Source organism: Hemicordylus capensis, chromosome 2, assembly GCF_027244095.1.
Source record: "Hemicordylus capensis ecotype Gifberg chromosome 2, rHemCap1.1.pri, whole genome shotgun sequence".
In the NCBI taxonomy this organism is placed as follows: domain Eukaryota; kingdom Metazoa; phylum Chordata; class Lepidosauria; order Squamata; family Cordylidae; genus Hemicordylus; species Hemicordylus capensis.
The window spans coordinates 101,370,345-101,396,063 of NC_069658.1; the positions used below are offsets into that span (position 1 = coordinate 101,370,345).

At 42.2% G+C, this 25,719-nt stretch overlaps 1 long non-coding RNA gene across 1 annotated transcript in view; it reads right to left on the reverse strand.

The window, feature by feature from the left end:
- The window catches only part of LOC128342092 (uncharacterized), a 45,860-nt gene extending 23,175 nt beyond the window's left edge, over nucleotides 1-22,685 (reverse strand). The window contains exons 1-3 of the long non-coding RNA XR_008314769.1: nucleotides 22,358-22,685; nucleotides 9,244-9,369; nucleotides 5,651-5,797 (exon numbers count right to left, since the gene is read on the reverse strand). This is a non-coding gene — a long non-coding RNA (uncharacterized LOC128342092). The remainder of the gene's footprint in view (nucleotides 1-5,650; nucleotides 5,798-9,243; nucleotides 9,370-22,357) is intronic.
- Nucleotides 22,686-25,719: the final 3,034 nt, after the last annotated feature.

The following is a 25,719-nucleotide window of genomic DNA, read 5'->3' on the forward strand; positions in this document are numbered from 1 at the left end:
TGGTGGTGCAAGTCTTCTTCCCTTTTACAGCTTCCCTGACTCTACTTGTTAGCCATGCTCTACATGTTAGCCCTCCTGAACTTATGAAAAGTCAATGGAAATCTGTGGAAATTAATGGGAAGCATGTTGGAGGGAAGAGTTTTATGCAGCAAAAGATGTGTGTGTGAGGATAGAGCAGTTCCTTAAAAGTACCTGGAGACTGATGCTTAAGGTCCAAAAGGTGAATTGGGAAAATTGCATGCTAGGATAGAAATCCTGTGTCCCTTCAGCTAGCTGCCTCATGGTGCTCAGGGAGAGAGAAGGAAGAAACAGGAAGGAAGTAGCTTGGGAATATCTGTCTACCTGTCAGGTGGACTCAGAACATAGAAAAGAGTGTAATCAAGAGGAGTCCCCTTATTTGCTACCTCTTCTTCTAAAGCCCCTAGTGGTCAGTAGGATAAACAGGTGCAGAGAACCGAAGCTTGAGGAGACACATCTCCAATAGAGATTTAGCTAGGTTATATGCTAAATAGGAGCAGTGATGTAGAGGACAGGGCTTCTGTGGCATCTCCTGACATCGAAGGGTTCATCTGGGTTCATCTAAAATGAAGTGACACCCAAGCTCCAGAGCAGTAAGGAAAATCTCCAACAAAGAGATTCAGGCATGTGTCCTTCTAAAAACTAGCAGCCCACCACCAACAGTCTCCTAAGGTATTTCCAGGGCCAACATAGAATTTACATATTTGAGGACCACCTGCTGCTGTTTTGATATTAAGAGACATTATCACTCTCAGGCTTTATAGACAAATGTTGGCAGGGGGTGAACAGAAGCAATTCCCCCTTTGGTGCTAAAGCTCAGCTCCTGCAACAGTAGGATCTGTATAGATCTCCCTGCATAAATATAATAGGGGCAGAAGTCATGGAGCAGATGGGGATGGACTTACAGTAGGGGGGGAGGGAGTTTTCTTGCTTGTTTTTTTAAAGGAGGATTTACCAAAGGAGCACACGTGCTTCAAAGAAGAACCATTCCCTTAAAAAAAAAATCAGGAAAGCTTCTTGAAATAGCAAGGTGTTCCTGTGAGGGAAGTTGACAGTCTTGCACTTTTTTTCTTTTAAAAGCTACATGCACCTTTAAAGTCTGCATGTGAAAGCAGATAAGCACTCACCCTTTACCAAACCAATAACAACTTCTAAAAATAGCAACCTTTGAAAAGAATTCCAGACTGAATTACTGGGAATTGTATTATCTTTGATGATGTTCTAAGCCCTGTGCAGAGCATCAGATGGTGCAGAAATGAATGTGTGGAGGAGGAGAAAAGAATCACACCTGCTTCTTCCACCCTGACCTCCATGAGTTGAGACGAACTTATGCACAGACAGGGATCTATTCCAATAATAGACTCTAGTCATATTATCTGTACCCTTGATTTTTTGCAGGATACAGATTGATCAGGCCTTCAGTGCCATTCTGCATTAGGATAGGTCTCTGTGTCAACTTTTTGTCAATGCACAGAGGTCTTGAGTTGTGCCAGCAGACTTGATCCAGGTTTTCCCTCCACACATTCATTTCTATCCTGTTTGACCATCTGTACAGGGCTAGAGGCACTGTCCAATAGGTGCCAGTGACAGTCACACAAAAAGATCACCAAAAATGGGAACGTTCTGCTTTTTGGAGCAGAGAGATTTGGGATTTCAGCTAGTACATCCTTGGATTAAAACAGTGCTATGGCAGCAATAGTGACTTTGTGCAACAGTACATGTAGCAGGAGGAGTACAAGAGCACTTTGCTCGCTCGCTCACTCTCACTCTCTCTCCTTCCAAATTATTATTGCTGTTTTTGATTCAATGTTGCATCCTATATTGAACTCAAAGCCATACCAAATTGGCTTTGATATTGACTAAGTTAGTGATGACTAATCCCATTTAAATCAATTGTAGTTAAATTATTCCTGACTAACTTGTCCCATTGATTTCAATGATGCTTACTCAAGACTAAATGTAAACCATTGTTTCCCTCTCACTCCTCCCAAATCACAGAGATTACAGGAATTTAAAAGACCCCAAAGGAATAATGCATGCTTGCACAAAACCCCCACACTTGTGTGTCTGAAACTGTGATGGTATAATGGCACCACAAGAGTCTACTGTGCATAAGCTTTTCATCCCATTCAGACAAGAAACAAACCAGCTATAAGCATTTTAATGATTTCGCATTATAGTCTATGGCCATTATAATCTATAAGTAGTATTTGCACAATATCGCTGATTTCCACCCCAACAAGTGTGCACTATAAACATCAGAAAATTAGAAGGGCAACCTTATGGTTGCAGCAGCGAACAGATGCATATTAACTTGGAAGTAAGTTCCACCAAGTTCAATGGGACGTACTCTCAGGAAAGTGTGCACAGAATTGCAGCCAAATCATTTTGAATAATTGGCAGGAGGAAAGGGGAATAACTCAGCACAATTTCAGGAACCGATTATTAAGTGGGATTTTCAGGAAGTGATTTATTAAGAGACGAATGAGCCCCTAAAAACCAAATTCAAACATGGTTTCCTCCAGTCCAAGCTCCTCAAAAGTCTTGGCAGAAGTGGGCCAGAGAAATGCCACAGAAGTTCAATAAGTCAGAAGTACACTTAACTACATGTCCACAAGAGCAACTTTTTTTTTTAATGAACTTCAATCAGAGGGGCAAGGGAGGGATTCCCAACCTGCACTGTTCCCCAACACTCAGCTGCTGGTGCACCCAGAAAATAGTGGGGTGACAAGAATTGCTAGGAATTCAGTACCTGTATAGACACCTAGCTATAACTTCCCTTGCAGCTCCTGTGCAAGCCCATGGAAGCTTGCACAAAAAAGTCCTCCCTCTGGAAATATCCCTTTTCTCTCAAAATATGTAAACCATATATACTGTCTCTCTTCTTGTCATTAAACTCTTCAGAAACAGTCTTTCATTGGTCTGTCCTAAACATCTGCTCCAGCTATCAGTCTTTCTTCTATACATCTTCCTTCTTCATCTTCACTGTCTTTCTAAGCCACCACCTTGCTTTTTAGCATATTCTTTTAATCCCTCAAACCACTCAAACTTACATTTGCATGCTGCAGCCATGATCTTCAAAGCATGCCTTTCACAGAAGCCACACAACATCTCTATCACTATGCTGTAAGCAGCTGTTACATGTATATGATGTGTAAATGAAAATAAATCATGTGGGTGTTGTGAAGGCATTTAGGATTTTAGCAGCAGAAGTTTCTGTTCCTTGGAAGGGAGACATTAGGTTCTTCCACATCTTCCTTTTACAGACTTTTCTTTTACCTGGGTAACTCGTTTTTTAAAAAAAGCTTCTTTCTAGTTCTCAGTAATATGGAAGGAATAGCGGGGAATGGCATCTTAAAATATATTATTGCAATCCCTCTTGCAATATTAAATTGGATCAGTTTCAGTTTGTGACTCCTAAGGATGTGAACAAGTTGTTGGAGTGGTACAGCCTACAACCTGTTTTTTTAATCCTTGCCCAACATGACTGATTTCATCTTGCAGGGAGGTTGTTGTAGCTGGCCTATGAGGAAGGGCAGGATGCCACCTTGTTTGGAGGAAGCTGTGAGTAGACCCCTTCTTAAGAATCCCACTCTGAATCCCCTGGTGATGGATAATTACAGGCCAGTCTCCAACCTCCCATGGTTGGGTAAGATAATTGAGAGGGTGATGTCTGACCACCTCCAAGCAGGGGTTGAGGCAGCCTTAGTCGGCCTGACAGATGACCTTCACCAGGGAATTGACAGAGGGAGTGTAACTCTGCTAGTTCTTTTGGATCTCACAGCAGCTTTTGATATCACCAACCATGATATCCTTCAGGATCATCTGAGGGATTTGGGGATAGGAGGCATTGTTTTAAAGTGGTTCCGCTCCTATGTCTCGGGTAGATTTCAGATGGTGGCACTTGGTGACAGTTGCTCTGCAAAATGGGAGCTGCTATATGGAGTCCCTCAGGGTTCCATTCTGTCACCAATGCTTTTTAACATCTACATGAAAGTGCTGGGTGAGGTCATCAGGGGGTTTGGTGCTGGGTGTTATCAATATGCTGATGACATCCAAATCTATTTTACCTTATCATCAATATCAGGAAATGGCATTAGCCCCTTAAATGCCTGCCTACAGGCAGTAATGGCTGGGTGAGGGATAATAAACTGAAGCTGAATCCAAGCAAGATGGAGGTGCTCATTGTTGGGAGTCACAATCTGAAAGACAGGATAGAACTTCCTGTTCTAGATGAAGTTACTCTCCCCCAGAAAGAACAGGTTTATAGCTTGGGAGTGCTCTTGGACCCAGGTCTCACCTGATGCCTCAGGTTGAGGCTATGGCCAGGAGCGCTTTTTACCAGCTGTGATTTATTTGACAACTCTGCTCATTCCTTGAGGGAAATGACCTGAAAACAAAGCTGGTAACATCCAGGTTGGATTACTGCAATGTGCTCTATGTAGGGCTACCTTTGTATGTAGTTTGGAAACTTCAGTTAGTCCAAAATGTGGCAGACAGATTGGTCTCTGGGGTATCCCAGAGAGATCATATTATGCCTATTCTTAAACAGTTTCAGTGGCTGCTAATCTGTTTCCAGCACTTTGTACTGGGCACTTTTTCTGGGCAAAGTACAAAGTTTTAATATTAATCTGGTTTAAATATTTCTTTAAAAAATTAATTGTTTTGTTATGTGTTTTTGATTGTTTTTGTAAACCACCCTGAGCCACTTTAGGAAGGGTGGTATATAAATCAAATCCGATAGATAGATAGATAGATAGATAGATAGATAGATAGATAGATAGATAGAATGCCTGTGGATGGGAAAGCCACACAACATCTCTGTCTCTATACTATAAGCAGCTGTTTCTTCCATTCTTATTGCACAGCTGTTCAGCAGCTGGCAGATATCATGAGTGTGTTGAGTCAAAAGGAAAAAAAGCAGCAGGGAAGGATACGTCAGCTTTCTTGTCTTTATGCTTGCCACCTTCTCTTGAAGGGGGAAGGGAAGCAGCTATTACACGTATGCATGAATGTGAATTTAATTAATTTGCAAATGTAAAATTGCCAGTAGCTTCATACTGAGGCTGAACTAAAGAAAATGCTCCGACTCCCACTCTGCTAAAGCCTTCCAGCAGCAGGCGAAAGAGGAGAGCTATCTACTAGCTCCTGCCTGAAGGGCTGATTTGATCAGTTGGAACATGATCTACATTGACAAGGCAGTAGTGCACAAGCGTCAGAGTTTTTTTTAAATCAGAACTTCCCTACACCTTCTGAGTGCTTTCTAAATGGCTAGAGGCTAAGAGCAGTGGGTGGAGGGGGGAGTGAACCACCATAACATAATATATGGTACTGTAACATCCCTCCTAGTTCAGGCAAGGGCTTAACAATAAACATCCATCCGGAATATATCATTGTATATGTTGTCTTTCCACAGATCACACACACACACAAACGCACACAATTTATGTCTCAGTGGGAGAAGGGAGACAGCTGGAGAGAATGGCAAGGGGGCCAAGAAAGGAAGAAAAGAAAGTCAAGCAACTGATAAAATATACATGAAGGGGAACCCATTTAATTTAATCACCATAAGTAAGTTGTAAAATCACTTCATCACTTCATGTCAGATGAAATATTCAATGGCTTTGCCAACCTTCTCTTGTTCTTTCAGCTGAGGAGACGTAGAGCATCTTTGTCAGCAGAGGCAGCTGCTCAAGGGGCTGCAACGAGACCTGCCATCTGTCTAGATTTGATCAAGTCAGCTCTGATTCGCGGTGGAATCTTCCATGTGAGCAAGAAACTAGGATCAGAGATGGGGGTCAGTGAGAATAAATGCTCCAACTTTACACGAAAACAACCCAGGACTTAATATAGGTTCAATTCAAAAGGAACATCCATGTAGTGTTGTTGTTATGGAAGGACCACTACTTGGTAAAGACTGGACTAAGAGATCTTTGCAGGGATGGTGACTAGTTAGGATGGTCTATCCCCTGAGGATTATGGATGCTAATGGATTCATGAAAGCTCTGGAGGATTTTCCTGCTTGGACTCTTTTTAGTCCAGGGAGACCAAGGTTTGGCACTCATTTCAGCCACTGTCAGATGGCAAGTGGCCACTGGCCTTGGGCAAGTCGCTTGCAGGATCCACAGACTGTTTTTCAACACGTTTCATAATGAACTGCCACACAGAGCTGATTCTAGGCTGCATGAAATAAGAATTGTAAAGCATTCTGAACTGCAAAACAAATTAATAGCCATTTAGACTGATTTATACTATGGTGTTCTAAAGTAATGCTGTGATCAAAGCTGCACAATAAATTGAAGCTCATGGGACACACTGTTGTAAAAGGGTGTCATAGCCCTGTGATTCTGGGTTGTGTGCTTTCCAGTGCATCCATTCTGTTCCTGGTGCTATCGTGAAGCCAGCAGAGAGACTGGAAGTGGTAATAGCAGTTACTCAAATGAGAACTGCAGTCATTCTCAGCCTGTACTTGGGAGAGCAGGGGAGAAACTATTGCCATCTCCTGCCTCCTTTGCACAGACATATCATTATCCAGCCCTTTGAGAGCTGGATTCATACATGTGAAACTTTAGGAACACTGACCTGAAGTCTGAAGGAGAATTAGCCTCCAAATTACTAGGTACTTGGAGCTATACACTTTCATTTCCTTTGAGAATTATAGCCACTTTATGAAGGCTGCCTGCCTTTTCCTTTGGCATAACATCTATAATAGCTCATCTTCTGTTATTTTTTTCTCCATGCAGTAGCAGGGAATGCTATTCAATGTGCCCACTAGTTTTTCACTTTTAATTTTTCTGTGGCAATTCTTTTCTAGTGTTGTCTTCCTCCTAAAACCAAGCAGCTCGACATATTTCATATTCTGTAAGATACACGTTTTTAACCCACTCTTTTTGTGTCTCTCAGATAATGCAAAAGGGTCTTTCTTTTTTCATTCTCTTCTGCTTATAAGCTATGTTTTCTCATTTTCAAAATCATTTTCTAAAACTGTGAGAGCTAGATGGTTTTTTAAAAAATGAAAACTGATTTTCTCATAAAACTGTAGGAGACATCTGCAGAAAGGTGTTCTGCTGTTGTTCTGTTTTGTTCTTGCTTTAGTCCCGGCATTGTCCTGCTGATTGCTACCCTGACATGCATTCTCAAAGGGGCCTGGCTCTGTCTCCACCCACACATCATGATGAGAATGGGGACAGTAGCTGACCTACTGCACAAATCTCCATGCACACTATAACACAACGTGCATGCAGTTGCGCAAGTGTGCTCTTGTGCACACGTAAAATTGTGCAAACGTGGTTGTGTGGTAATATGGTCATTATTTCCAATTTGTGCCATTTTTGTGTGTGCACAAGAGCGCACATGTACAACAGTGTGTGTGATGAGTTACTGTGTGCACTAAAGGTTGTGCGTATGTTAGCCAGTATACTTTTCTGGTGGTAACACTAAACTACAATTGAATTAACCTATATAATTAACCTATGGAATTCTAATTAATTAATAATTAACCTATGGAATTCTCTGCCACAGAATGTGGTGATGGCCACTAGCTTGGATGGCTTTAAAACGGGCTTAGACAAAGTCATGGCGGACAGGTCTATCAATGGCTACTAGTCTGAGACAGTGTTCCCCAGATGTTGTTGACTACAACTCCCAGGATCCCCTGCTGCAGTGGCTTTTGCTTGGGGATTCTGGGAGTTGTAGTCAATAACATCTGGGAATCCCTGTTAGAGGGAACATTGGTCTGATTTCTATCGGCCACCTCCAGCCTCAGAGGCAAGATGCTGCTAAATACCAGTTGCAGAGGAGCAACAGCAGGAGAGGGGGCAAACCTTCACCCCCTGTGGGCTTCTCGGAGGCATCTGGTGGGCCACTGTGTGAAACAGGATGCTGGAATAGAAAGGCCTTGGGCCTGGTCCAGCAAGGCTGTTCTTATGGTTCTTATGGGAAATGACACTGACATTCAGGAGAACAGGTTTTAGGGAAACATTTTCATTGCATAATGCATAATTGCATCAGAGATGTCAACAGCACTTTGTCAGGCATTAGGTCCTCATTTCCAGAGTTTCATTCCATTGCAGATGAATGCTACCAGCAGCAAGGTATGTTCCTGTCTTTCTCAGCACAAATCATGGATGATGGAGTTAAAAGCCACTCATAATGCACAACAGACTACTCATACAAATGATTATTTAACCACATAGGAATCTGGGCAAGGCTTTACATTTGGTAAAGATGCCAAGCTATACCACACAAGAGTGACAGACAAAAATTACAACATGTTTCTAGAAAACCCTTCCATGTTGCAAACTGGTCATCTACATTCATTCAGAGGCTAGAAAATAACTATGAACAAAGTTGCATTACATTAGAACCCTTTTTACAGGTGTCTCATACAGTTTGACATCACACAGCAAACTTAATACTGAAAGGATCTATCAAAATTAGCACAGAACATGAAAAATCCATATGGATTCCCATATACCTGTGGGATAGTAGTATTTCTATCTCTAAACAGCCTGCCCTTGGTAGCAATAGCACTTACATTTATATACCGCTTTATAGCCAGAGCTCTCTATTACAATGATTTAGCATATTGCCCCCCAACATTCTGGGTACTCATTTTACCGACCTCGGAAGGATGGAAGGCTGAGTCAACCTTGAGCCCCTGGTCAGGATTGAACTTGTAACCTTCTGGTTACAGGGCAGCAGTTTTACCACTGCGCCACCAGGGGCTCATGGTAGCTCTTAAAAAGACAACCTTTCATTGAAACCCAAATTACCTTGCTTTCTCTATAGAGAAAACCATTGTGCCAGGTGAGCATTTTAAGGTTTTTTGAACTTATTTTGTCAAAAGTATTCACACTATTCCACTATGAAGCATAATTTGAATGCAGGGAAATTATCTATTGGTCTGCACTGCTGTTCTCACATCTTAATTCTGATATCAATATTGATCCAACCAATTAAGAAAATGGCTTTGTACCAAAAGAAACTCATAACTGCGGTTTTCCTGAATTGGGCATTTCTGATTTTGCTGTTTGTTTCATTATATTTTAATTTAGGATATTCTTGATCAGGTAATTATGAAGCTTCAGATTCTTTACCAGTGGTCTCATTTCTTTTTAAAAAGGAATATCTACATTATAAGAGAATTCATCTGCCTAAAATGAATGGTTAGCTTTCACTTTTCTGTAAGAAATTATTCATATACAAGAAGTAGCCCCTCCTCACCTCTTATCAAGAGCTGGAAACTGTTCATCTCATAGAAATTGCTTTCCTGGCATCAAAGATGCTGGATTTGCTAAGGTCAATACACTTAGATGTTCTTTAATGGCACCTGGAGCTTAGATTCAATTGCTTCCGGAAGGGGAAAAAAGAAAGAAAGCACAGACAAAGTATTCATCTTTTTTTGCCATGAGGAATGTTGCTAGAAAAACTAAAATACACAAAAGCATAGAACCAGTGTTAAGAACTCATGTGGTCCCGGTGGATAAAGTATCAGACAAGATGCCAGAAAACATGGGCTCAAATAACCGAACAGCTATGGAGTCACTGGGTGGTTTGAGAAAGGTGCCATCCACCGCCTTTTCAAAACATCCAGTGAGTGCATGAAAGGGAGAATTTGAATCACACCTGTCGATCTCTCTCCCAATCTCCATACATTAAAGTGAAGCTGTCAATAGATCCTTAGTAAATAGGAGTTGTATGCACCTAGGTTCTCTGTGGAATGGGAACCCCTGCAAAAGGCAGGTCCCCAATCCCATGTACAGTGTCTACATCCATACTACTATACACACATTTGTCTGAATGGAGAGTGGATCAGGACCAGCAGTCATGATCCCAGTCTTCCCTGCCATGCATTTAATAAATGCAAACATGTCATCTGAAAAGGACTAATACTTTAAATATTTGGAGTACCAAAAATTTGAAATCCTGGGTCAGGAACAATCATGATCTGCACTCATAATGAAATTTACAAATTAAGTCATGTTGCATGTCTGCAGTTAATGTCCATCATTTATTCTGCTTCCAAAATACATGGTGGCAAAGCTTTTGAGAGTATTTTGGCAATGATCATGGTGGCAGAGATCTGAGAAGGAAGGACTGGAGTGTAGGGATAAGCAAGCCGTCAAGTCAATTTTTGACTTCTGGAGCGGTTTTCTTTTGGTAGAAAACAGGAGGGGTTTACCACTGCCTCCTCCCGCGCAGTGTGAGATGATGCCTTTCAGCGTCTTCCTATATCGCTGCTGCCCGATATAGTACCAGCGGGGATTCGAAAACCTTCTGCTTGTTAGTCAAGCATTTCCCTGCTGCACCACTTAAGGTGACTACACAAACAGTAAGGGCAATAAAACAATATCCATGGCAAAGGAAAAACTATGTGGAATGCTGAAATCCTATAGCCTGACCACTGAAAGAGTTGGCCAGCCTAACTTTGGCTTCTGAGCTTTCATACTGAGCTTTCCATCTAGTCCAGCATTCTGTTTCCAACAGTGGCCAAATGCCTTTCATGGTTCACAAGCAGGGCATCCCAGTAATGGCTGTTCTCTGTTATTCATCCCTAGCATCTGAGACTTAGCCATTCAGCCTCTGAACATGGGAATTCCATTTAGTTCTCATAGCTAATAGATATTGACAGACCTCTCCTCATGAACTTGTTTAATTCTTCTTTTTTAGAGCCAGATAAAGTAGTATACCCAGTGCCATCGCCTCACTTTGTAGTCATGAACTCAAATTAATGGTGTATAGTGTGAAAACTCTGTCCCTTAGTCTGTTGTGAATATAAGCAATCAATTTCAGTAGGAGAACCTGAGTTTTACTACTGAGAGAGACATTCTTCTCTATTAACTTTCTCCTTGCCAGTTATAATACGATTACACCCACTTGTATCTGTAACATCTGTAAGGTTCTTACCTTTTGAAATTAAATACTGTGCAAGCTGAGGCATGTTTACTTGGAAACAAGTTGAGTAATTAACTTGTGTCAGGCTCAGCCCTGGCATCTGCTTCAAAGTCAGGGCTCAGTTCTGGACAATACTTGGTAAGAATGGATAAGAATGCCTCTGAGCAGGAACAGAGTGCATTCTTCGTAGCACAGAATAATGGCAGAGAATGGCTAGCGATTAGGGCCCAAGGCCTCTAAATCAGAGAGTGACATTTCCAGACTTAAGTGTTTTTATCTAGAAATTATGTCTTTATCTAGAAATTACGCACTGGAAGTCTGACTGATGTCAATAGGACTGACTCCCAGGCAAGAATGCACAGAACTGCAGCCTTAAAGAAAGGTTGCAGTCTTAGATGCATAACTGAACTGCATCCGTAGAACAGGCCAAAGACAACAATTTAAGACCCGTCTTTACACTACCCTATTCATAATAAATATATTCTGACCTTTCATCATACCTCTTCAGGCAAAAAGCAAAAGGCACCTTTCCCAAACCATAAGAAATTGGAGTGACCTCTCCCACCAAGCAGACAGACAATTAACATGCACATTTGCCAAGTTACTCTCTGTAAAGAATCCTGCTGCCTGTCACCCTGCATTCTCGAACACACGAGCAAGCAGCCAGCCGGGGCAGCTGTTTGTACACACTGCATGACAGCACCCTCTCCAGAGGCCTGATATTATTACAGCCTGCACCTCTCCTCATGTTGAATTAACTTGTTCTGACTGTGTGACAGTTCTGACGACTACACAGTCTGATGCAAGCAGCTCAGGTCACATGCTGCTGCATGCATGGGCTGTCACTAACCGTGCCACTAAAACTAGCGAAACCTTGTCAAGGGAGATAAACTTCTCTGGAAACAGAGGTAAGCGACTCAACTCACTGCACAGCTTGCAAGGTTTTGTGTAGTTCAAGGACAGTATCCACTGACAGGAGAACAAGATACAGGTAAGAAGATTCAGAGAGAGAGAGAGAGAGAGAGAGAGAGACCCGTAGACTCTCATGTGAGAGCAAAGGTGCCTATCAAGTATTTGTCATTTTAACAATCAAGACACCAGGAAAAAAGTCCAATCTTCTCAAGCATCCACCCACCCCTTCAGCAAGGTCCTGATGGGACATATGTCATTCGTACTGCAGAAGAGCCGTCAACTCTTTGATTCTCCTCAGAAATTAAAAAAGCATTATCAAGCTAACATGAATTTATATGCAGGAATTTCCCCACAGGCATTCCATTCTGCTGAAGGTCAACCCGTTCTTATTCAAGCTACCTCCATCCTTCATGGCATTGGCTGGATTCCTGTCAGAACCCATGTCAGGAAAATGCTGAACATATCTTAAAAAAAATAAAATCCATCATACATCCAGTCAGAGGTTTAGATTGAAAACCTGTCTCCCTGTTGTTGGGAGCAAAGGCTGATGGCAGTGATGTGCTGACACAAACATGTTCCCAAGTCATTCAAATCACTCCAGGGTTAGAAGCGACTAGAAATCATCTTCCGACTGTGTGTTCTGTTCCTATGTGGATTAGTGATCTCCAAAAGCCTATCATAACAACATTAGCACTAATTGAATACATTATGCCAGTTGCACCTCAGGGGGAATGCAGTGTATAAACCTCAGCCCTAGAGGTAACTTCTTGAAGTCTGTGATGGCAGAAGTGAAAAGAGGAATTTGCATTGCTACTCCCCATACTCAATCTTTTCTTACATGGTACTAATATAGTTTTTATTTATATGTCTTACATACTTCGGCCTCAAATCTCACTTTTTAGGGAATAGAATTGAATAGTAGTGACCAAACTCTCCAACATTTGAGCCCTACATTAAGATCTCACTTCAGCATCCATGTTGTTTAGACCAGTGCAATGAGCATATTCTTGGTACCATGCTCATAAGTACTCCCATGGATGAGATTCCTCATTTCACTCATCATTGTGCACATCTAAAATCTAAAAGATTTTCATACTTGTATTCATGCAAATTTCACAGTAGTGAACAAAAATTCAAAAGCAATATTAAGCAATATTGAAACAAAATAAAATACCTACTGGAACAACAGAACAGGAGCAAAATAGCATAAAGCAGATCAATAAATGAAGGGCTTTGGGAAAAGAAAATCTTTAATTTATCTTCAAGACAGCAGAGATGAGGCTGTACATATCACTTTCAGAAAACAATTCCTGAGATCAAGGTTGCCACTGAGACTGCTTTGTTCTCCTTGGTGGCTTATCTAACCTCCCCCAAAATATGACCTGGAACAGGAAGGGACCTCTACAAGCTCTTGTGCCAGAGTGACTCATATAGGAGTCATCCATGGCAACCTGAGCAAAAAGGCACCATTTTAAAGTGCTGATTCTCTTTATTTAGCAGGGGGAGAGCAACCGGCTCTATCCATCCCCAGCACAGCATCCCTCCAGTGGCTGTTGCTGGTGTCTCTCTTAGGCTGCTTTTTTTTTCCTTTTTCTTTTTCTTTTTAAGATTGTGAGCCATTTGGGGACAGGGAGCCATTTAAAAATTTTATTTATATTTATGTAAACTGCTTTGGGAACTTTTGTTGAAAAGCAGTATATAAATATTTGTCATATTCGTATTTGTATTCGTGAATGGTCTGAACACTGTCCAAGCACAGTTCATATTACGAATCTAGGCATACTCATAATGCCTTCTTCAAGACGATAGAAAAAGGCCTAGATCTTCTTTCTTTTAGTTCAAATCAAAATCCAAGCTGAAAAGGAACTTGTACCCTCCCTCCCATCCTTCATCTACCCATTGCCGCCAAGCTTCCTCTCACACCCTTATCCTTTTTGCTGCTCTAGAAGGGAAAGAAGGGATGGGGATCTCTCACCCCAATCTCCTCTTTGATGTTTTACACATTGCTACCGTTGCATGCTAGACACAATAAGCACTGTGATACATGATAGCCATATTAGGAAAACTACATGTTCCTGTGCTCCTTACGTATGGCATGCAGTCAAGCAACCAACAAAAATTGGGGGTGGGGGCGGGAGAAGAAGAGACTTGGAGAAGAGACAGGTGAGTGGAGACAGCATTAGACATTCATAGGGGCTGAGGAAGGTTCAGACCCTGTTCCACTCCAAATGGCATTAATGGACTGTGACAGGCTTGGAATTGAGTTTGGAAAAACTAAGCTGTTTTCTAAGTTTGGGGGAAATAGTTCCTTTTTTTTTTTACCTTTTTTTTTTTTTTTTTAGTCTAATTGCTCACAACTCACATTAAAGAGGACACAATCCCTGAGATAATTGGAACACAAGCCATTCAGTTTCTTAAAGGCCAAAAACAGCTCTTTAAATTGATCCTGGAAATGAAATGGCAGCCAAGGTAGATGTCTCGAAACAGGTGATATCCAACAAGTCAGGGGCATAACAAGGCTGGAGTGGGCCCACAGACAAAATTTTAAAATGGGCCCCTCGCTGATACACACAGACACACACTTCACAATATATAGTCATGTGACTTGCCTCTGCGGGGGCCCCTCGAGGCGTGGGGGCCCCCAGGCAGCCGCCTCCCCTTGCCTAATAGTAGTTACGCCCCTGCAACAAGTGATTGGTTGCATTCTGCAGTAGCTGAAGCTTTTGAACCATCTTCAAAGAAAGCACCATGGAATTCATCCAGTTATGGATATGAACATGGAAGCTGGCTTCTATATATACTCTGTAACGCCCTCTATCAGGACATCTGTTTCCTGAAAATGCTCTTCCTCCATACAAAATTTCAAGCAGAGAAAAGTGGTTTGCTTGATAAAAGCTATATACTCTATCTTGATAGCTCTTCGGAAATTGCTAAACACCATATCCCAATCATCAAGTGGGGAGGGTGGTAAGAAAATCGCACTATCCTGACCAATCACATTAAAGCCTCTTAATGCAGTACAAACCACTGCACCCCAAAATAAAACAGAAAACCCAACAAGAAATAGAGCTTAGACGTGACAGATGCAGTATGAACTTCAACAGCTTCTCATACAACAAAACAGCTGATCTGAACACAGACACATACACATGGATTTGAGCTGGAGATGTTTAGCACCATTTCTATGTGGACTGCACTAATTCAGTGGGTTTGACACTCACAAATCCATCTGCATGGACACATTTCTTTGATGGCTGACATCCAGATTAACAAAGTGTGAATGCAGCATACTGTATTCCAGACTAAAACACCGCAGGTGCTCATTCAGGAAGCTCGGTTTTCACCAACCTCTGCTTCCCTCTGAAGTGCTCTGTGCCTCCTGAAAACATGTCCCTAAGGGCTGCATGACCATCAGTGACATATTTTCAGTTGGCACAGAGCACTTCAGGTAAAGGTAAAGTGTGCCGTTGAGTTGGTGGTTGCCAAAAGACTGACTCCAGGCACACATGGGCACCCACACAACTTTAGTCTGAAATGCAGCACATGGTGCATGAGCTTCCTTTGTTGCAGACGCACTTCATTAGTCTGAATCTTTAGTCAGAATCTTAGTCAGAATCTTTATAGTCTCTCTCATTACTTCTGTTCCCATTTGAAAGCATCCTTCTCCTCTGAAAACATCAGCCCTCACCCAGACAAAACTTCCTCAGACATCCATAAACACTTTAAAGTGCTTTAAGCATCTTATGCTCAACTGTCACATAAGGCTGTCTGGATAACATGACAAGAGGAGGAGCAAGTAATGAAGACCTGAAGCTGCCTAGTGAATACTTATGTGTTAACATTTATCAGGTTGCAATTACCTGAAACAAGGGACAACACTTGACAGAAGGGAACCCACCTGGCACATCAACTTAGGAATGATGATCTAACATGGCAGTCAATCTTGCAGGTTGCATAACTATCAGCTTTCTCTGGGACCATAATTTTCTATCATTGCAAAACAAGCTTGCTAAAAAAAATAACATCTCTGAGTCTTGCCCTATGATACATATGTACAGAATTATCATTGCTTCAGCAGTAAGCTGTTATCTAGCAAGGTAACAAAACCCAGTCCTCTTCTTCTATTCCTAGTGAATTTATTACCATGTTGTCCTATAAATCAAAATATTAAAATAAGTGCTACCCATCCCAATAATAATTCTTTGCTGGTGCTTCACCAGGCCCCTTAAAGTTAGGCAATATTTTCAAGTCACCCTGCATTCCCACTGTATATTTCTCTAACCTTTCCTAGCTAGTCCCTTCCTTTGCAATGTAAGTTTCAGTTAATGTAATTTACAATAGGTATTGCCTGGCATATAACTTCAGTTAACATAGAGGACTTTTAGGCCGGGGTGGGGGGGGAACCCATCTTGGTATAATGATGACTGGTTGCTTCTGTATCACCTGTTCTTCACTTGTCTGCCTTCCAAGAATTCTGCAAAAAACAAATCTTGAGTAATATTTTTATGTGTTTCTCATTTCCTGAAGTGTGAGAAGCTCCAAGAGCAACGTTATCAAGTATACCGCGCAATTTGAAGCATCTTGACTCAAAAGAAAGCTATATATTTTATCTATATAGTAAATACCCACTATATTCAGCAGCTGACATCCAAAGCAACATACTGAGGACACAGCAGGAGCCGCGTCCTTGCAACCAGGAGCTGCTCTTAATGGAGCCAGAGACTTCCTGTGCAGTGAAGCACACTGCAGAACCCTCAGGGACATATTTCTGAAAGGCATAGAGAACTTCTGGAGGCCTCGGAGATCCACAAAAACCATTCCATCCCACTGAACACACTCCACTGATTGAGAAGCCTTAGTTCTGAGGACATGGCCTCCTGCTGCATCCTAACTTTAGATGTCAGCCACTGAGCCTTACTCTAGTAAATGCTGCAGAGGATTACAAAATCTGTTTCTTTGGGGTAAGAATTATGAAGTCTCTGAAATACTTGCTCTGTTGACAAATATACAAATATGGAAGCAGACTCCTAAAAATAAATCCCCCAAAAGAGAGAAGCACTTCACCTTAAGGTGTTTCACTTTCAGCCAACTCAAAGGTCTTCAGCTCTCTCTATCTCTTTCTCCAAAATTCAAAAACAGCAAACTGCTGTTACTCATAATCAAAACAGCCATGCCATTAAAGGCTCAACATATTCCCATTGTTTGTACTTCTTGAAAAAAGATCCAAATCAGACCACCAAAACTCTTATTTGCCCCACAAGGGAAGCTGCCTTTCTTGAGGCAAATAGCAATTTGGGCCCCAGTCCAGATCAGGACTGTGGCACAAAAAGAAAGTCTATATCCTCCCCCACACCACAGTCCCAATCTGGATCAGACCCTCCACCATTACATTTCTCATGGTTTCAAGTTAACAACACATATACTGACATGTCTTGTTTGACCCTCACACATCCATCTGCAGAGCACAAGACTGAGCATCCACTCTTCCAGATGGATTGCCCATAAAGGACACCAGATACAGACATTAAGAAACATCTACTCACTTGCCATGATCAAGCCAGCCAAACCCACAACGATATGTGTCCAAACAGCATACATTTTAATTGATTATCAGTGATTTATGTAGCACAATCTATGTACATGGCATTTTACACTATTAAATGTTAGCAAAACATTTTTTGTTTTTATCTGCCTTATACAAAGGCAAATTCCTGACTTCCTGGCAAAATTGCAAGCATACACTGAATTTGTGGTCGATTCTCAGAGAGCTAGTTCTTTTAAAATAATGGTGCAGTTTCAGCGGAGTAGAACTGCATGAGCAACTTCGTTTTTATTTGTTTTCCTTCTTAAAATCAGACTTTTTACAATCTCTTACAAAAACAAGACAATAAAACCAAGAAATAGACAATGCCCCCCCTCCCTTTTTAGGATTGCTCTCTGTGTAAAAATGCCTTGAATCCTTAACTGTGGGGCTATTTAATTTTCTGCCTCTGAGAGATGCAGAATATGGAGGGGGGACTCTTGCTCACATATGCACATGCAGAAGATGGGATAGCATCAAGAGTTCTGTGCTTTTTCCACAGTAATTGATCACATATTTTCCGAATGTTACATTGCCTTTGCTATTTAGTAGCAATATATCACCAAAGGAGCCAGATAAAGTCGACATCCTACTGCATTTTCACCCACACACATAAAGTATTGCATTAAGTAGACACATTTGTCTCCAGCCATTTCTTTGCTTCACAGCAGAAAACAAACTGGAAAGTTAATGCACATGGAACTCCATTTAAAGCATAGTTCACCCAAGTAAACCCTCATTTAAAGCAGAGCAAGGTCCTAAACTATTTTTCTCCTGCAGCATATAATTTAAAGGCAAGTGCACATGCCTTCAATTATATGTCAGAAAATCTGAGGGGAAACGACAGACTCACTAATTCTGAAAGGCCCCAACACAGACAAACACACACACACACCCCTGCTGCTATAGCTGTCATTTTAGGGTTTTCCCCTTTCATTTGGTGTTTGAAGTATGGGGCAAAAGAGAGAGGCCCCTTAATAAAATCCACAAGATCCAGACCCTGATTTCTTTTTAACCGAAGTTTTAACCAAATCATGCCCCCCCCTTGCAATCTTCCAAAAATATTAGCTAAAGAAGCCATCACAAAAGACCCCCTATCCCCCCTCCCTCTGTAATTCAAGCACTGTTTCTATTAAAGCAGGGATTTTCAACTGGGGGTATGCAAACTGCATGGGGGTGGGTGGGACACAGAGCCCTACCACATCCGCCAACTCACTGGCACACCATGCCGTTGGCTCCCCATCAGATGATTCATTTTGCACGCAGAGAAGTCCTCAGGAGAGGGGGAGAGAGGAGGAGTATCAGACAGCATCTCTCCCTCCTCCTCTCCTTATGATTGGCTAGCTAGTTGCTGAGGTTCAGCACACCCCCTCAGCCAGATTAACAGCCTTAGCAGTGAGGGAGATGTTATCATTGAGCATCAACTAGCATTTAGAGTTAGAGGTCTGGGGTTTGGAGGCCTAATTCAAAGGCTTGTATTTACTTCTGTGCGTCCCAATCCTTGACTGCTTGCATATTATATTATATTATATTATATTATATTATATTATATTATATTATATTATATTATATTATATTATATTATTATATCACATCAGATCATGAGACAGAAGGGGCACACTGTTAGAGGTTGTTAATTTTTACCCCAGTGGGTAAAACAGCAGAGCACTAAGGAATGGGCACACACTCCAGTTACAGAGTAGATAGCAGAGGATGGTTTAGTTGTTGCAGCTGTTTAGAGAAAACACATGGATATCCTTGTAGAACTAAACACTCATGCTGGTCACTGACCGAAATAAAGAGATTTGATAACTAAACACTAAGTATTTATTGTTGGAAGTGAAGAACTCTGTGCTGCCTCATGCCTCGATGACAGAGTGGGACAGAATAGTGAGTCAGAGGGCTAGAGGGGTCAAGACATTGGTCATTCCTCCTATCTACTGCTCTGACACTATCCCTTTGATATGTAGATTGCTACTTTCAGGGACTGACTTACTTCCTGCCTCCCTTCCTCTCTTCCTTCTTCTTCTCCCTATCACACACGCTCGCCTCTCTCTCTCTGCACCATGTGTGCTGTGCAGAGATGCAGACAGCATCTCTCTGCATCCAGCTAGATAGATAGATTAGAGATTCTATCTCTCCACTTTCCTATCTAGAATGGAGTTCTCCAATAAAAACTCCTCATATTGATTTGAAACTATGAACTGGCTCCAAGTTTCTTTTGCTGTCAGCAAACACGCATGCCTGGGCACACTCTGCTGTGTTTTGCCTCTGTGCACTCTGCTGTAATAGAAGGGTATCTCTTACCAGAGAGAATTCCCAACATTTATTGGTTAAGTACACTTGGATGGGAAAGACCTAAAACTAATCTAAAGAACTACATAATGAATAGGTAAGGAGGGAGAGAGATGTTTCCATCTGCTCTCCAGGAGGAAAGGAAGGATTGTTACTCCGCACAGGAAGTGCTGAAGAGTCAGATCAGGGGTCATAGAGTGGAGAGGGGTAGAACAGTTAGGGAGACCCTTACTCACTATCTCTACTCCCAATGCCCCGGTGGTCATTAGGATAGTTGGTGCAAAAGGTTGATGCACTGCAAGTCCATCTCCAACACACAATTGTTTAAAAGGGTTGAAAACCCCTGTATTAGAGGGAAGTCGTGCAGCGCAGCAGGGAAATGACTTGACTATCAAGCCAGAGGTTGCCAGTTCGAATCCCCGCTGCTATGTTTCTCAGATTATGGAAACACCAATATCAGGCAGCAGCGATATAGGAAGATGCTGAAAGGCATCATCTCATACTGCACGAGAGATGGCAATGGTAAACCCCTCTTGTATTCTACCTAAGACAACCACAGTGCTCTGTGGTTGCCAGGACTCGACACCGACTCGACAGCACACTTTACCTTTACCATTAGTGAAGAAGATGAAACTGACCTATCATGCTATCCACTCTGGAGTTCAATACATTCCCTATAGCTCACCCTCTTATATAGAAAGAAATATTTGTGTTATACGTATAGTTTGAATTACTCTTGTCTTAGCAACTTGAAGGACATTCTTTCTTGCCAAATTAAAAGGCTGCAAGACTATGCAGGGAGGTTACTTTGCAAATAATTGTGCTAATATTGGAAAAATAAAAAGGCCAATCCATAAACTAATCAAGCTGTAGTGAGCTTAAATTGTCTTAAATCTAAGAACCATGGATTTACATAGCATTATATGTGGGAGAGAAGCAAACCACCCTGTTCATGCAGTGAGCTGTAGCAGGCTGCATAAGACAGCAAATATTAGGGGTGAAGAAGCATCCTGCCACTCCATTGCATCTGCTCATTTGCCCACCCACTTGCTGCTACTGCTGTGAAAAGGGGAGAGAGGAAATGTTCTCGCCCACCACTTTCCTGCCCTTCCTCTTCATCTCTCTCCCCCTCTTTTCCCCCCTTCAAATTCAATGCAGGGGGGCGGGGGAATGGCTATTTACCTACCTACTGACTCAGTACAACAGATTGCTGCTGCCTCATGGCAGGGTGAAGGAATGATGATGAGAGGGTGAAGCATGTGGATCCCTACTTCAGGGACCAGATCTTGGGCCATCCCTAGTGGAGTGATCCTCACACACCTATTTGGCAAGTGTGAAAGGGACTGGATATTCCCAGTTTCTTGGGACAACAACTGTTAGAATACATACAGTTGTGAGGCTATCAGCAGGCTTGCCAACTTTTTATTGGCCGTATTCCTGGGTTAAAAACTAACTGTTGAACAATAGCCCAACACAGAGAAACTTAACAGATGTTCTGGCATGGAGATGAGTGGGAGAAAAAGCTTCACTAGCTAAATTGCTGTACTTCATACTGTTGTCAAAGGCACAGAAGACAAAATGGTGGTTACCCTATCAATAGGTCAGGGACCTCAGAAGTGTAAGGTGATTTCAGAAATCAGGGCATGATGACTGTGGCCTGTTTTTAGGCAGATGTTTGCATCTATTTATTTAATGAGCAAATAATAATGTTATAATCTGTCACATTCAGTATTGTTAAAATGAGTTATCACAACTGTGCATACAGTTAAATAAAAATGGGAAAACTAACAACTTATGATAAAAGTAAAAATTATATATCACATATACAACTAAATTATGGAACACACTTTGTATAACGAAGAAACTCTATTATTTGATTCAGAGAAGGCAGTGAAGAATACAACAACATGATATCTTTAGTAGATAAAAGAACATTTTCATTTATTATTGGAGCATCCAGGGACATTTTACTCATTCTGCAGGAGTTTTTGCAGGGGGGGAGCGGGGTTGGTGTGTATGTATGTGTGAGTACCTTGCTTCCCTCCAATTTGCAGACAGCACAATTTACCCAACACTGGCTGAGGTCAGAATAGATATTTGTTTAATATATGTGCACTTACCTGATCATTCCTGATGGTGGGCTTAGGAAGGCCTTAATTCCCCTCTGCCATGATTTTTGCAAGATCTATAAACCAGACATTCTAGAACCTCACTTCCATTTCAGTCCCAATCCTACCAGGCCTATACCAGGCTCTTGGTGCTGGGGGACTTCAATATCCACTTTGGGACTGGCTTGTCTGGTGCGGCTCAGGAATTCAAAGCAGCCATGACAACTATGGGCCTATCCCAATTAATTTTTGAACCATCTCATGTTGCTGGCCAAATACTGGATTTGGTCTTCTGTTCAGATCAGGGGGGTGTTACGTGGGTGGGGGATACGGTGGTTGCCCCATTGTCATGGATGGACCACTACCTGGTTAAGGTTGGTATCACGGTCACAATCCACCCCTGCAGGGGTGATGGACCTATTAGGATGGTCTGCCCAAAAAGGCTGCTGGACCCAGCGGGTTTCCAAAAGGCCTTGGAGGGTTTCAATGTTGGTGCGGACAGTGATTCTGCCGATGCCCTGGTGGGAACCTGGAATAGAGAACTCACCAGGGCAGTAGATATTATTGCTCCTAAGTGTCCCTCCAGGCATGCTGCTAAGATGGCCCCCTGGTACACGGAGGAGTTGCGGGGGATGAAATGGCTTGGTAGGCGACTGGAACGCAAGTGGAGAAGAACTCGGCTCGAATCTGACAGGATGCCGTATAGAACCCATTTGAAGACCTACGCGATGGCAGTGCATGCAGCAAAAAAGCGTTTTTGGTTGGCGCACATTGCATCTGTGGGTTCGCGTACGGCAGAGTTATCCCGGGTGGTAAGGAGTATAATCTCTGCTTCTTCTGCCTCAAATCAGCTCCCAGAGTCATATGACTGAGTCTTAACAGGTGCCAGCATAATAGGGTGTCTGGGAAAACCTGGGAAATCCAGATAAGAAAGGTTTTGCAGTATTTAGTGCTTGGTGCTTAGTAAGAAAAAGGCCTAATGCTTACATCAGCATGTAGTCAATTCTGTCTTCTCCTTCAACCCCCTCCCTATTAGTTGTCTGATAATGTAATCATTTCCTGTTGTAAACTGGCTGAAAAAGCTTTCTGCAGTCCCCAAGTACAAATCAATACAAGTCATTGTGATTCATAAAAATAAGGCTGTCATCATTATTGTTCAATTATTGCTGTGTTAGAGGAAAGACTCTTCAGGTACTGAAGTTTTCACTACTAATATTTATAATCTACATTGAATGATGCTAATGAATGAGTGGGTGTGCATTAGGAAGAGATGCAATGCTGTTTGATTTATACTGAACTCAGGTCTGATTGCTAATGTTAAATCCATTAAAGTATCTTTTAGATCTACTTTAATGTACTCCCCTGCATACAATAGTGCTTAAACATACTCGTTTACTTAGCTTCCAATTATTGGTTGGATATTTGCCTTTATTACATCACTCTGACAACTGTGTCTCAGAATAGTTCTAAAAAGAGCACTTCAAATGAAGATATACAGTATACAAGGAGGTAAATTTCAAAATCCTTCTGAATTTTCCACAGACACAATATTAATCTACTTTTTAAAAGTGGGGAACAACAGTTCAGTCTATTTGACTCGGGATCACAAAACTAAGATGCTTGTAGAAGTGACATATTTCATCTTGAAGTAAACCAACAGCCTTACATACGCAAGAATGAAAGATATTGTATCTGCCTAAACTGTCACCTTTGGAGGGCTTTCAAAAAGAATTTTTTTTAAATACTAGAAAATGCCTTTCCCCTCTCAAAGAATCATAAATAGGAAGGGCAACATGTTGAGAAAAATCAGAAAAAAGCATCTTGCCTTGTGTGAGGCCAGGCAATACAAGCATTCTCTAAAAGACCTGACTACATATACAAACTGGAAATGCCCTTTTTTAAATCTACAAGAATGGGCCAGTTCAGGTTACTTTCAGCGCATGATTAGATTCCTCTACTGGTGTACGTAAGATAACCGAATGGAAAACCATACATGCTGGATTTAAATACTAGATGTAATGTAGGATTTAGAATATGGGATAGTCACTATCATGTGATTAGATGATTGAATTGCAACGTAGTGTGTCCCCCTGCCCCCCGCTTAACCATAGAGTTTGCTTTGTAAACGGGAGAGAGGCCAGGACTGGATCATCCAGTTATGCAGGCGGAACTTACTTTTGGCATAATTTTTTTATTCCTGCCTGAGGTGGAGAGTTGTGATAGAGATCTTTTAACCTCTGTCACACTAACTTACATAGGTGGAATACATGCTGTTACAAGACAAGTGTGCTGTTTACAAGTTTCACCCACTCTCTGGTATAAAATAAATGTGAAAAACTGTGGATGAGTTTCAAACATGATTTTTTATTTTTTTTATTTTCTTTTGCTGTGACAAGAAAAAAAGGTTTTACCTTCCAAGTCCCTTGTCTTTGCTCCCCCATGTTCCAAAGCCCCATTTACAGCCTCTTCAGTCACATTCAGTCAGCTTCCCCTCACATTTCTCCCTGCTGGGATCTGACAGAGCATTTTGCCCAGGAAGATACCAGTCAGGCTGGGGGTGGACACAGAGAGGTTGCAAGAGAGGAGAGGTCAAGGTGGTCTGCGAGATGACAGACCACCAGGCATGTCAATTAAGGCATAGGGGTCACCCCTGGTCCTTGCCTTCTCTTCCTACCTTCTAGCACCCCACTTACAGCTGCAAAACTATGAGGTCATTCACACAATCGAAAACTGTGTTCTACCCAGGTTTGGAAGCTGTGTGTACTCCCAATTTTTGATTGTGTGGAAGCAAGGTTAGAGGAAAACCTGGGTAGCTTTTCCTCCTACCTTGCTTCCACACAATCACTCCTACCCAGGTTTTCCTCTAACCTTGCTTCCACACAATCAAAAATTGGGAGTACACACAGCTTCCAAACCTGGGTAGAACACAGTTTTCGATTGTGTGAATGACCTCTCTGAGCCGGGTCTCACGATCCGTGAGACCCGGTTTCAGTTGCTGAGCGGGAAGGGAGCCCTGGGTGGCTGGATCGGCCGCCCACACAATGGCCAGCTCCGAAACGGAGCTGGTGGGGCTGGGGAGCTCAGGGGCCGCGCAGCCCCCAGAAGCCCCAGTATGCCCTGCGCGAGCGTGCAGGGCATACTGGGGAGACCCCCGAGCCAGGAGGCTGCTTTTAAGCCTCCCAGCCGGGGGTCTACTCACGAGCAGTTAGCCTGGGTTTGCGGAGCACTCGCTCCGCAAACCCGGGCTAAGAGGTGGTCTACAGGAGTGGGTTAGCCGCTCTGGAACCACCGGGCTCGGCTGCGAGCCCGGTGGTTCTAACGATCACAAAAATCGGGCTAGGATTTTCCTAGCCTGATTTTTGTGATCGTAAGAATAGCCCCTCTGTCTTTTCATTCTTCAGCAGAAACTTGGGGTTGTGGGCTTGGAAATTGTGAGGATTCTATCCTATAAATAGGGTTTCCCCAGTTTGGAGCTCGCAATATTGCTCACTAATATCTATTTATCTATCTAGTCTGTCTGTCTGAAGCAGCTGGGACATCACTCACTGTTATGAAACTCCCAGACCAACACATAAAAGATAGAAACATCTATCTAGTTTTTTCAGGTAGGTTCCAGACCTTGCCCAAACTAAAAAAAAAAAAAACCCACCAAACCCCACAAAAATGCATTAATTTCCCAGAAAATGCATGGAAACATTCCCATTGAAAAGCATGGCCAATGAAACCTAATAGAGGTAGGAAACTGAGTCACAAAGAGAGATAAGGAGTTGATATTTGGAAGAATGCTTGCAAACTGCAAGCCCTTTTACTAATATATATAACCGGGGTGCACCCTGAGATCTCAAAACATGCCCATTTAATTTGTGTACTTCATGCTAGCAGGCAGGTCAACATGTCTCCATATAAGAC